Source organism: Mustela nivalis (assembly GCF_964662115.1).
Source record: "Mustela nivalis genome assembly, chromosome: 11".
NCBI lineage: Eukaryota > Metazoa > Chordata > Mammalia > Carnivora > Mustelidae > Mustela > Mustela nivalis.
The window spans coordinates 102,482,190-102,492,994 of record NC_139030.1 but is presented as its reverse complement, the minus strand read 5'-3'; the positions used below and the strand labels follow the sequence as shown (position 1 = coordinate 102,492,994).

Here is a 10,805-nt window from a genome sequence, read left to right as displayed (position 1 = left end):
AGAAAGTCTTGAAAAAACATTTCTAAATTAAGTCCTTAAATATTTGTCATTAATACGTTTAAACCAGTAGTTCAAGTATGTCTAAGATTTATTTTTAAAAATCATTGCTGCTATTTGATTACTTCTGGTCACTAGCTAGATGAGAAGGACTAGATGGAATTGTACTAGATTGGTCACAGCAGAAGCAAAAAGATCAGTGAACTTGAAGCTTACTATAGCACCAAAAGAAAAAAATAGAGTAGTGCCTTAGGCACCTATGGGATAATATCAAATCCTCTAACATACTTGTATTTGGATTCCTAGAAGTTTGGGTAAGGGAGGCAAAGACAATATAAGAAATAATGTCTGAAATTTTTCCTAATTGATGAAAACTATAAACTCACAGATCAAGAAATTCAATAAGCAGGGTAACATAAAGAAAACCTCATAAAGGTATACCATGATCAAATTGTTGAAAACCAGAGAAAATTGTAAAGCAGCTAGAGGAGAAAAAAAACACATTCTATACAGAGAAGGACTATATTTCTTTTCTCCAAGTGCAAGTGAGAGACCTTGTTAGAATATCTTTAAAGTGTTATAAGAAAAAGCATATTACCCTAGAATTCTATATTCAGCAAAAATAAGAAAAGGTGAAGAAAGGCTTTTTTCAGACAGGGAAAAGATGAGTGAATTTGTTGCCAGAAGACCTTTTTTGGTTTTTTTTTTTTTTAAGATTTTATTTATTTATTTGACAGACAGAGATCACAAGTAGGCAGAGAGGCAGGCAGAGAGAGAGGGGGAAGCAGGCTCCCCGCCAAGCAGGGAGCCTGATGTGGGGCTCGATCCTAGGACCCTGAGATCACGACTTGAGCTGAAGGCAGAGGCTTTAACCCACTGAGCCACCCAGGTGCCCCCAGAAGACCTGTTGTATAGGAAATGTTAAGTGCTGGGACCCCTGGGTGGCTCAGTTGGTTAAAGGTCTGCCTTCAGCTGAGGTCATGATCCCACAGCCCTGGGATCGAGTCCCACATCGGGCTCCCTGTTCAGTCTTTAAAAAAAAAAAAAAAAAATTGTTAAGGGCCAATGGACAGAATAGAGTCCAGAAATAGATCTATGCCTATTGGACAATTGGTTTTTGGCAAAGGCGCCAAAGCAATTGAGTGATGGAAAGGTAGTCTTCTTAACAAATAGAATAACTATACATTCAAATGGGAAGTCACCTCAGCTTTTGCCTCACACCATACATGATTTTAGTGCAAACTTTGGATTCCAAAATGGGTCATAGACTTAAAAGCTAAAATTCTAGAAATTGTAGAAAGAAACTTTGCTATCTTGGAATAGACAAAGATTTCTTAGGACACACAAAGCATCAATTGTGAAAGAAAATAAGTAAATTAAAATATATCGAAATTAAAACTTACACTCTTTGAAAGCAGTAAGAAAGTGAAAGCTGGGTCACAGATTGGAAAAAATACTTGGAAATACTTGGAATATTTGACAAAAGACCTATATTTGGAAAAAGTAATGCTTATGAAGCTCAATGAAAAGTTAACCCACTAAATATTGGGCAAAAGATTTGAATAGATTCTCCATGAAAGATACTCAAGTTGCCAATAAACACATAGAAGGATGCTCTATATCCTTAGTCAATGGAAAAATGAAACTACATGCAGACAAAACCCACTACAGACCCACCAAAACAGCTTTGATATCAAAAACTGCCAGTACCAAATATTGGCGAAGATCTGAAGCAACTGGAATTCTCAAATACTGTTAGTAACAATGCAAAATGATACCAACAACTTGGAAGATATTTTGGCAGTATCTTATAAAGTTAAGCACATGCTTTTAGGATCCAGCAATTCTGTTTCTAGGTATTTAAGAGAAGTGAAAACCGACATCTATACAAGGTGTTGTTTGTGAGTGACCATAACTTTGTTCTTAATGACTCCAAACTAAAAAGACTTCCAAACGGTTCGGTAGATGAACAGATAGACAAATGAGTGAAGGAAGCCAGACACAAAAGAGTGCTTAACTGTACAATTACATTTCTGTGGAAGTCTAGAAAAGTCGAAACATGTCCATTGTAACATTATTTACAATAGCCGAGACACCAAGTTGGAGGCAAGTTATTTTACCTAAAGGGACATAAATTTGGTTTGACTTCTAGCTAGTTTACTTTTTAAAGCTCTTTGAAAATGTTCCACTACATATTGGAACTCTCCAAATTGGCAATTTTCCATTTCTTTGTACTTTCTCTGATTAAGTCCCCTATTTTGGGTGTGAGCCCTTTGACAGAGAACAAAGCCCCTTTCAGGTGTTTGGTGTATAGTGTCTCCTCGGTTTAAAAGTTTCCTGAAGTTTATTCTTAAAGTCTGTTGCTAATATATCATCACTTCCTTTACAATTTTGAATCTGCCTTCAATTACGTGTAAAGGAGAGACTACATGTCCCTAAGCCATGCATTTCAGATATATATGTTCCCCTTTCAAAGCCATTTTCTTATGTACAATTGGGTTATTTAAATCTCCTCCTGCTGTTCCCCATCCTGCTACTTTTAATCATTTTTTTGCTTTTTTCAGGGGCTAGCAATTAAGCAAACTAACTATAAATTAGCCCAGGAATGAAAATATATATATATATATGAATAGGGTATAATATATAAAATATATCCTTATGTGCTAATATATATGTGATCTGTATTATACATATACATGTGCTAGAGATGGAGAGGTATTAGGGAATTTGTTTATGTGATGTGGAGGGAGGCAAGTTAAAAATCTGTAGGATGGGTGGGGGTGGGGGCAGGCAGGAGACCCAGAGAAGAGTCAGTGCTGCAGTTTAAGTCCGAAGGTGATCTCCTGACAACATTCATTCTTCCAGGGGAGAGGTGTCCTCGTCTTCTTTTAAGGCCTTCAACTGACTAAAGGAGGCCCACCCTATAGTATGGAGGATAATCTGCTTTACTCAACTCTGCTGATTTAGATGTTAATCTCATCTAAAAATACCTTCATAGAAACAGCTAGAATAACGTTTGGTCAAATATTTGAATATCATGACATAGTCCAATTGACTCATAAAATTAATTGTTGCGACTACAATATAGACTACCTACTCTCCCCTTAGAAACAAAATCATGTACGTTTTGCCATATTGTTTCATCTCGCCACCTCCCCCTTTTTTTTCTTAAGATTTTATTTATTTTTTTGACAGAGACACAGTGAGAGGGAACACAAGCAAGGGAGAGAGAGAGAGGGAGAAGCAGGCTTCCCACCAAGCAGGGAGCCCGATGCGGGACTCGATCCCAGGACCCTGGGATCACGACCTGAGTGGAAGGCAGAGGCTTAACGACTTATCCGCCCACGTGCCCTCTACCCGCCTCCCCTTCTACACACGCACAGTTTTTATCTAAAATATTTGAAAGTAAGTTCCATACATTGTATATTTCACTCCTAAGTATTTCAACATGCATTTCTAAAAATAAGGACATTATCCTATGTAAATATGAGTATTGGCAATAATTCCATAATATCATCTAATATTTAGCACAAGTTTAAAATTCCACCAATTACCTTTTTTTTTTTTTACCCACCAATTATCTTTTAACCAAGATCCAATCAAGGTTCACATGTTGCATTTAGTTATTATGTTTCTTAAGTTCTTTTAAAAATTTTTAGAATATCCTTGGGACGCCTGGGTGGCTCAGTTGGTTAAGCAGCTGCCTTCGGCTCGGGTCATGATCCCAGCGTCCTGGGATCGAGTCCCATATCGGGCTCCTTGCTCCGCAGGGAGCCTGCTTCTCCGTCTAACTCTGCCTTCCACTCTGTCTGCCTGTGCTCGCTCTCGCTCGCTCTCTCTGACAAATAAATAAAATCTTTAAAAAAAAATTTTTTTAGAATATCCTTTTATTTTTATGACCTTGCAATTTTGAGGAGTCTAGGATGGTATAACATATAGCCTAGTAAATATATAGTATGTCCCATATGTTGAATGTGTTTGATTATTTTATTATGGTGTCATTTCTCTAAACTGGCTGAAAGTTAGGGCTAGAGGCTTGATTAGATTCAAGTTAAACATTTTTGGCAAGAATATCTTACAAGTGATTTGTGTACTTGATATTATAGAATAAATATATACAAATATATGTAAGTATATACATATGTATATGTATACATACACACACACACACATTACAAGTACACATACATACACTGTACCTAGTGGTAGGCTTATAATAGTCTCCAGAAATGTTTATATCCTAATGCCTGGAACCTAGAATATGTTACCTTACATGGCAAAATGGGAATTTGCAGATATATTAAGGATCTTGTGATGGGGAGAATATCCTGGATTAGCTGGGTGAGCTCGATGTTATTGCAAGGGTCCTTATAAAAGGGAAGCAGATAGGTCAGGGTCAGAAGGAGATGCAGTAATGGAAGCAGAGGTGGGAGTGATGTGAGGCCATGAGAGCCAAGGAATGCAGACAGCATGTATAAAGTAGAAAAGACAAGAAACAGATTTTTCCCTAGAGTTTGCATTAGGAGCGCAGCCAGACTTCTGACCTCCAGAACTGTAAAATAGTAAATCTGTGTTGTTGTAAGCCACTATGATTGTAGTAATTTGTTACATTGGCAACAGGAATTAATATACCAGATGATCCTTGCAAGAATTCTACCTTAGTCTACAAAATAACGATTCTATAATTCTGTAACACACCTTCTATTGGCATTCTATATAACAGTGCCTCTTCCCTTTAAGAAATCACCACTCATAAACTTTAGTCATCCAATGTAATATCAATTACAGTTACTATTCTGATGCTTAAATAGCCACAGTTTGGCCAGTGAGAGCCCCTGTAATGTGTTCACTGTGACAGGTGAAGACTCTTACGACCATAGTAGTTAATCCTTATATGGTTCTGTATTTTTTTGGCATAACAGCCTGTCCCAGGATCTTCATGTTCATTTCCTGCCTCAGACCTGAACAATCAGTGTTTTGTCCAAAGAATCGTGATTTCTTTTCAGGGTGATTGCTATAGACGGAATGTGTCCTCCGCAAATTCATATGTTGTCATCCTAACCCCCAGTATCATGTCATTAGGAGATGAGGACTTCGGGAAGGATTCAGATGGTGGAATCCTCACGAGTGGGATTAATGTCTTCAAAAAAAGAGATCCCAGAAGTTCCTTTGTCCATTTGAGGACACACCTACAATCCAGGAAGAGGGTTTGTACCAGACACTGAATCTGCTGTCACCTTGATCTCAAACCTCTCCAGAACTGTGAGAAAAAAATGTTGTTTCAGCCACCCCATCTATGGTATTTTTGTTACAGCAACCTGAATGCACTAAGACAGGGTGTTTACAAACCAAGCTTTGGGCATCTTGAAGCATCTTAGCATTTAATATATGCAAGATAATGCTTATATTTATATATATATTTGATATTTGGGTCATTTTTCTAAAGTAGCTTTGGGTGAGTTAATGTAGATTTCTTGCCTTTATTTCTGTCGACCTTATTTAAAACAACTCCTCCCCATCACTCTCTGTGCCCTAAACCAGATTTATCTGCTATTGTAGTATATATTATTTTGTTGATTTATTCCATTGTCTATCTCTCCAACTAAAGGAAGGACTTTATCTTGTTCACTACTGTATTTCCAGGGCCCAGAACAATATCTGGCATATGGCAGAACTTAGTAAATATTGCTTGAACGAATAAATAAATGAGCAAGCCTCGCCTCTATTGAGTTTCCTAGCTCACATGGCAGGAATATTTTCCCTCTTGCTTTTTTTGGTGTCCCAGCAACCTGGATGTGGTTTCTTTTATCATGTACAAACCCCTTCTCAATGGGTAAATGATACCGCTTGGTAAGTGACCTTGCTTTTATAGTCCCATAATGAATGTCATTTATCATAAGTACCACACGGTGGCGCTAATTGTGTATGGAATCTGAAGGCCAGGATGGGCAGTAACGTTTGACAGGGTCTGAAGTCACGGAGAAATGGGAGAATTGCTTTCTTTGCTTACTGACAGATTTTTGTAGGTAGATGTGTTGCAGGAAACCGCTTAACAAAAAAGCTTCATGAACAGAATTTATGGATGTTAAAAGGGTTAAGTGCATGAGTCAAGTCAGGGAGAACTTACCCACACCTCTTCTCTTACTGTTGGAACCATAGATTGTATCATTCAGTTCTGCTATGATCACTCCCATCTTCAGAAGGTATTTTTCTGGATGGGGTAGTATATCAGTCAGGATAATGCCGATTGCAATAACAATCTCCAAATAGTGGTGGATTGAAGCAAAAAAAAAAATTTATATATATGTATATATATGCATATATATATATATATACACATATATATACACAAAAAGTGTATATATATACACTTTTTGTTCACACGACTTATCCAATAAGAGATGCCTGGGTGGGGACTCTGCTTAGCAGTGAAAGCGTGTCACCTGCCCTCGTGGACACAGCTGACGGGCCACCACTACCTGCTATGATGCGAAATGAAAACTACAACTCTGCATGAGCAATTAAATACTAAGCTTGGAAGTGATACAGCTCATTAGCCAGGACATGACCCTACTCAACTACAGAGCTCCATCAAATGCAGTTAATCATGTGGCTGGAAGGCAGAGATTGAGAAGCATTTGGTGAGCAGTAACAATTGGTACCACATGCGGCAAGGAACTACCTGTCTTATTTTAATACTAAGATTGGCTATTGTGGAGCCGGGATACTATTGCATCAAAAAGATCAGGAAGCTCAGTAAAAAAGAAAAAAAAAAAAAAAAGGGACTTCCCAGATCTTCTAGTGACTTATTTTTAGCTGAGGATTATTGACTACTCCGCTATAGGGCCTGAAGATGAGGGGCTCTATTAATGGATACCAATGATTGCAGATGCCTTAGACCAGCGTCAAGTGACAGAGGCCATAGAACACCTGAATTCCATTCTCTTCTGTGATGAGACCTGCCAAGTGCTTTAAAACACCCTTTGGATTAATGGGGGCACCATGTGGATTCAAACTAAGACCTTACACAGTGTCAATCTTATTATAAGTTGTTCATTGTTCCAAAATAATAATTCTGAGAAACTTAGATAAAATAAGACTTTATGAGAGTACTTAATCTTGGCCCTTCAATATCAATTTAGGTAGATCATGCAAATATTGGGGTATCATTTAGGATTAGTTCTGACTGCATGAAAGAAAAACTTTTAAGACCGTGGCCTAAATAATACAGAAGTAGTTGATTTCTCTCACACATAAAAGAAATTCAGAGATCGAGTACTTTGGGCTGGTATGTAACTGCACAGAGTCCTTCCAGTCAGGCTCCTTCTAGGCTCCTTCAAGTGAGCACTGTCTTCCTTAGAGTATGACCCTTGCCCTCATAGTACAAAATGGCTGGTAGAGCTCCAGCCATTATATCTATATTCTAGTGTCAGAATGGGGGGAAGGAAAGAATAAGCAAAGGGTATACAACAGCTGTCGTTTGAGATGTTTTCTCAGAGATCACACAAAACACTTCCATTTAATTTCATTGGCTGGGAATTAGACATAGGGTCATACACGGTTTTGCTAGGACTGGGAAATACACTCTTCTTGCTGGGTACATTTTATTGCCCAAATAAAACTAGGGGTCCTAAGACTAAAGGAAGAGGAGGAGGCAACTAATAATTTGTCCTAATTGGGTTACTTGAGTCATGTGTCGGTGTGGACTCTGGTTAGATGGCCGACAGATTTGCTTTGCCTGCTTCACTGACTGAGACCACCACATACTTTCCAGCTGGGGTCTTGTAATAGTCCTGAATATCACCAGCTACTTTTTAAAACCTGAATGTAATACAGCACCTAGAGAAAACTTGGAGCCCACAGCTGCTTAAGAACACTCCAAATAGTGGGGCGCCTGGGTGGCTCACTGGGTTAAAGCCTCTGCCTTCGGCTCAGGTCATGATCTCAGGGTCCTGGGATCGAGCCCCACATCAGGCTCTCTGCTCAGCGGGGAGCCTGCTTCCCCCAATCTCTCTGCCTGCCTCTCTGTCTACTTGTGATCTCTCTCTCTGTTTAAAAAAAAAAAAAAATGCTCCAAATAGTATGGAGGCCTCACTTCCTGTTGTTTATGCCACACAGACATTCCTGCCCGGAGGACTCTGGATAGTTTATCCCATCTTCAAAAATAGAAACCTCTGGACTGTCCTTCCCTTCCCCCACTCTATAAACCAATCAGGCTATGGGACATTTTATCAACATTTACTTCATTTACTTGCTTAATGAATTCCAACTCTGGTTCAATTTTGTATGAGAGCTAGTTAAAGTATCCTGTGATACTTTCTGCCTTTATGTGAAGAAATCCATCAGGAACCATGGAAAACGTAGATAATCAGATCCTGTGATGAGCCTTCCTCAGCCTCTGACTGTGAGCATGGGGAACTATGGGCAAAGCTCTACAGGTTTAGCGGAGCACCTCTCTGCCCTCCTCCCGCCCCTTATCCTGGCTTTATTGATTCTCAGAATGTGTGCTGTAATATGGCATTAAAAGTGCCAACAGAGGGGTGCCTGGGTGGCTCAGTGGGTTAAAGCCTCTGCCTTCAGCTCAGGTCATGGTCCCAGGGTCCTGGGATCAAGCCCTGCATCGGGCTCTCTGCTCAGCAGGGAGCCTGCCTCCCTCTCTCTCTCTGCCTGCCTCAGTCTACTTGTGATCTGTCAAATAAATAAATAAAATCTTCAAAAAAAAAAGTGCAAATAGAGCAAAATATGATTTATCTCAAAAAAGAATAGCTAATTCCAATAACTGGCCTTGTTAATTAATTTATTCCTAGGAAAGAGACTCCCTATTATTCCTCTCTAATGAAGAAATAAACACAAACTTTTAAAACCAACGTAAAGTTTTTACCATACAACAAATCACATATTTTAGTTACCATCAAGTATTTTTAGGTAATATTTTTTCTGAAGAGTAACACCAAGAAGTAGCATTGTCTGAAAGAAGCCACTCTGTGTGGCCTTACAGGAATTTTACTTGCCTCCCTATCTGGCCCTTCCCACTAGTCGCTGGCTTCCCATTCTTTCTCTTCCTCAGGCACATTCAGGTTGTCCCTACCTTGGCATTTTTGGAAGAACAACGATCCCTTTGCCAGTTAGATGCTCTCTGTTCAGATCTTCACTGGCTGGTCACTTCTTGTCATCCAGGTTCCAGTTTAAATGCCTCTTCCTCCATGAAGACTTCCTGCTTGTCCGACCTAAAGCAGCCCGACCCGATCAGGTTCTGCTGTTTTATTCTCACAGCATTTACTGTCACCAATACTTTGTTTTTTTCTTTATTTGTTTATGGTCTGGCCTCCCTCTGCTAGGATGGGGGCTTCCCATTTCAAGGTAGTGCCTCATCATATCTAGGAAAATATCCTTTACGTCACTGCTGTTCAGTTTCGGGTAGAGTTTCTCAGCCTTGGTACTATGGACACTTGGAGCTACATACTTCTTTATTGTGGGAGCAGCTGTCTTGTTCCCTATAGGGTATTTAGTGATTTCTCTGGCCCCCTAGTTGTGACAACCAAACACGTCTTGACCTTGCCAAGTGTCCCTTGGGGAACGAAATTGCCTGCAATTGAGAAACATGGGTTTAAGCTATTGGCAGCTGTGTTGTTGTGTTAGGGTTCAGGAGGTGGTATTGTCAATGTTGTCTGAGAGGGATAGTACCTATCATTTATTGATTGCCTCCAGGTATTGGGCAATGTTCTATGGGTTCTACATGTAATCAACACAATATCCCTTATCATAGGTACTATTATTATCCTCGTTTTACAGTTTGGGGAACTGAGGCACACAGTGATTGGTTAACTTTTCTAAATTCACACCGTTAGTATGTGGTGATGCCCGGGATTCATACCAGACAGCAGCCTCCAGAGCTCGGTGCCGAGAGGAGCGGGCACTGTTGTGGGCATCTCACTGCCCTACCTCGGGTGGAAGGGACTGGGCATCAGATGGGCTCCATCCCTCCAACCCAAACGGCTGTTCATCCAGCAACCATGGGCAAGTGACAACTTTCCTCTCCAAGCCTCATTTACATCGGCATATAAGAACAAACAAACAAATTAATTAAAAAACCCCATGCAGAGTTGCTTTAGACATCGATTGCAATAGCCTATCTGTAAACACCCTGGTTTGTGACACCCAGTAAGTCCCGAATTCATCTCTGCTCTCCTTGCCTTCCCCTTGGCTCCATGCTCCAAGTACTGAAGGCAGGTCCTAAAAATCTTGGTTAGACAAATCCATGGGGATATCTAACCTTTAAGCAATCTGCAGGGTTTTTGTTGTTGCTGACCAGGAGCAGGTGAAAGCATCCCTCTTCGAGACAGCCTGCCCAGCTGGCATCCTCGTCTGCTAAAGACCACTAGCCACATCAGAGCTTCCCCAGAAAGCCACATGGAGATTTTAAAACTGTACTAACTGGCTGATGACTAGTTTCCCAGCTTCATTTCTTGATGTGAGTGAATTAATTGCCTGACCTATTGTTTTCTAACACCACCAATTACTGCAGTTTGCAGATGACTGGCTTGAGCTCTTTGGCCAGCAGGGGCCCTCCTTTGCCAACATAACCAAGTTGGTGTTCAGGCTGGTGGGCAGAGCCCACTGGAAACTGAGTACCTTTGAAAAGTTTGCTTAGAGGAGGAGGAGCAAGATGGCAGAGCAGTAGGAAGCCTAAGTTTCATCTGGTTCCAGGAATTCAGCTAGATAGTTACCAAACCATTCTGAACACCTACAAACTCAACAGGAGATGGAGGAGAAGAGTAGCAGCAATTCTATGAACAGAAAAGCAACCA

At 40.1% G+C, this 10,805-nt stretch overlaps 1 long non-coding RNA gene across 1 annotated transcript; it reads left to right on the top strand.

Moving 5' to 3' along the window:
- The first annotated feature begins 767 nt into the window (after positions 1-767).
- On the top strand, positions 768-5,715 carry LOC309844104. The gene is made up of 2 exons (XR_014300500.1): positions 768-3,402; positions 5,004-5,715. It is a non-coding gene; the product is annotated as an uncharacterized lncRNA (long non-coding RNA).
- Positions 5,716-10,805: the final 5,090 nt, after the last annotated feature.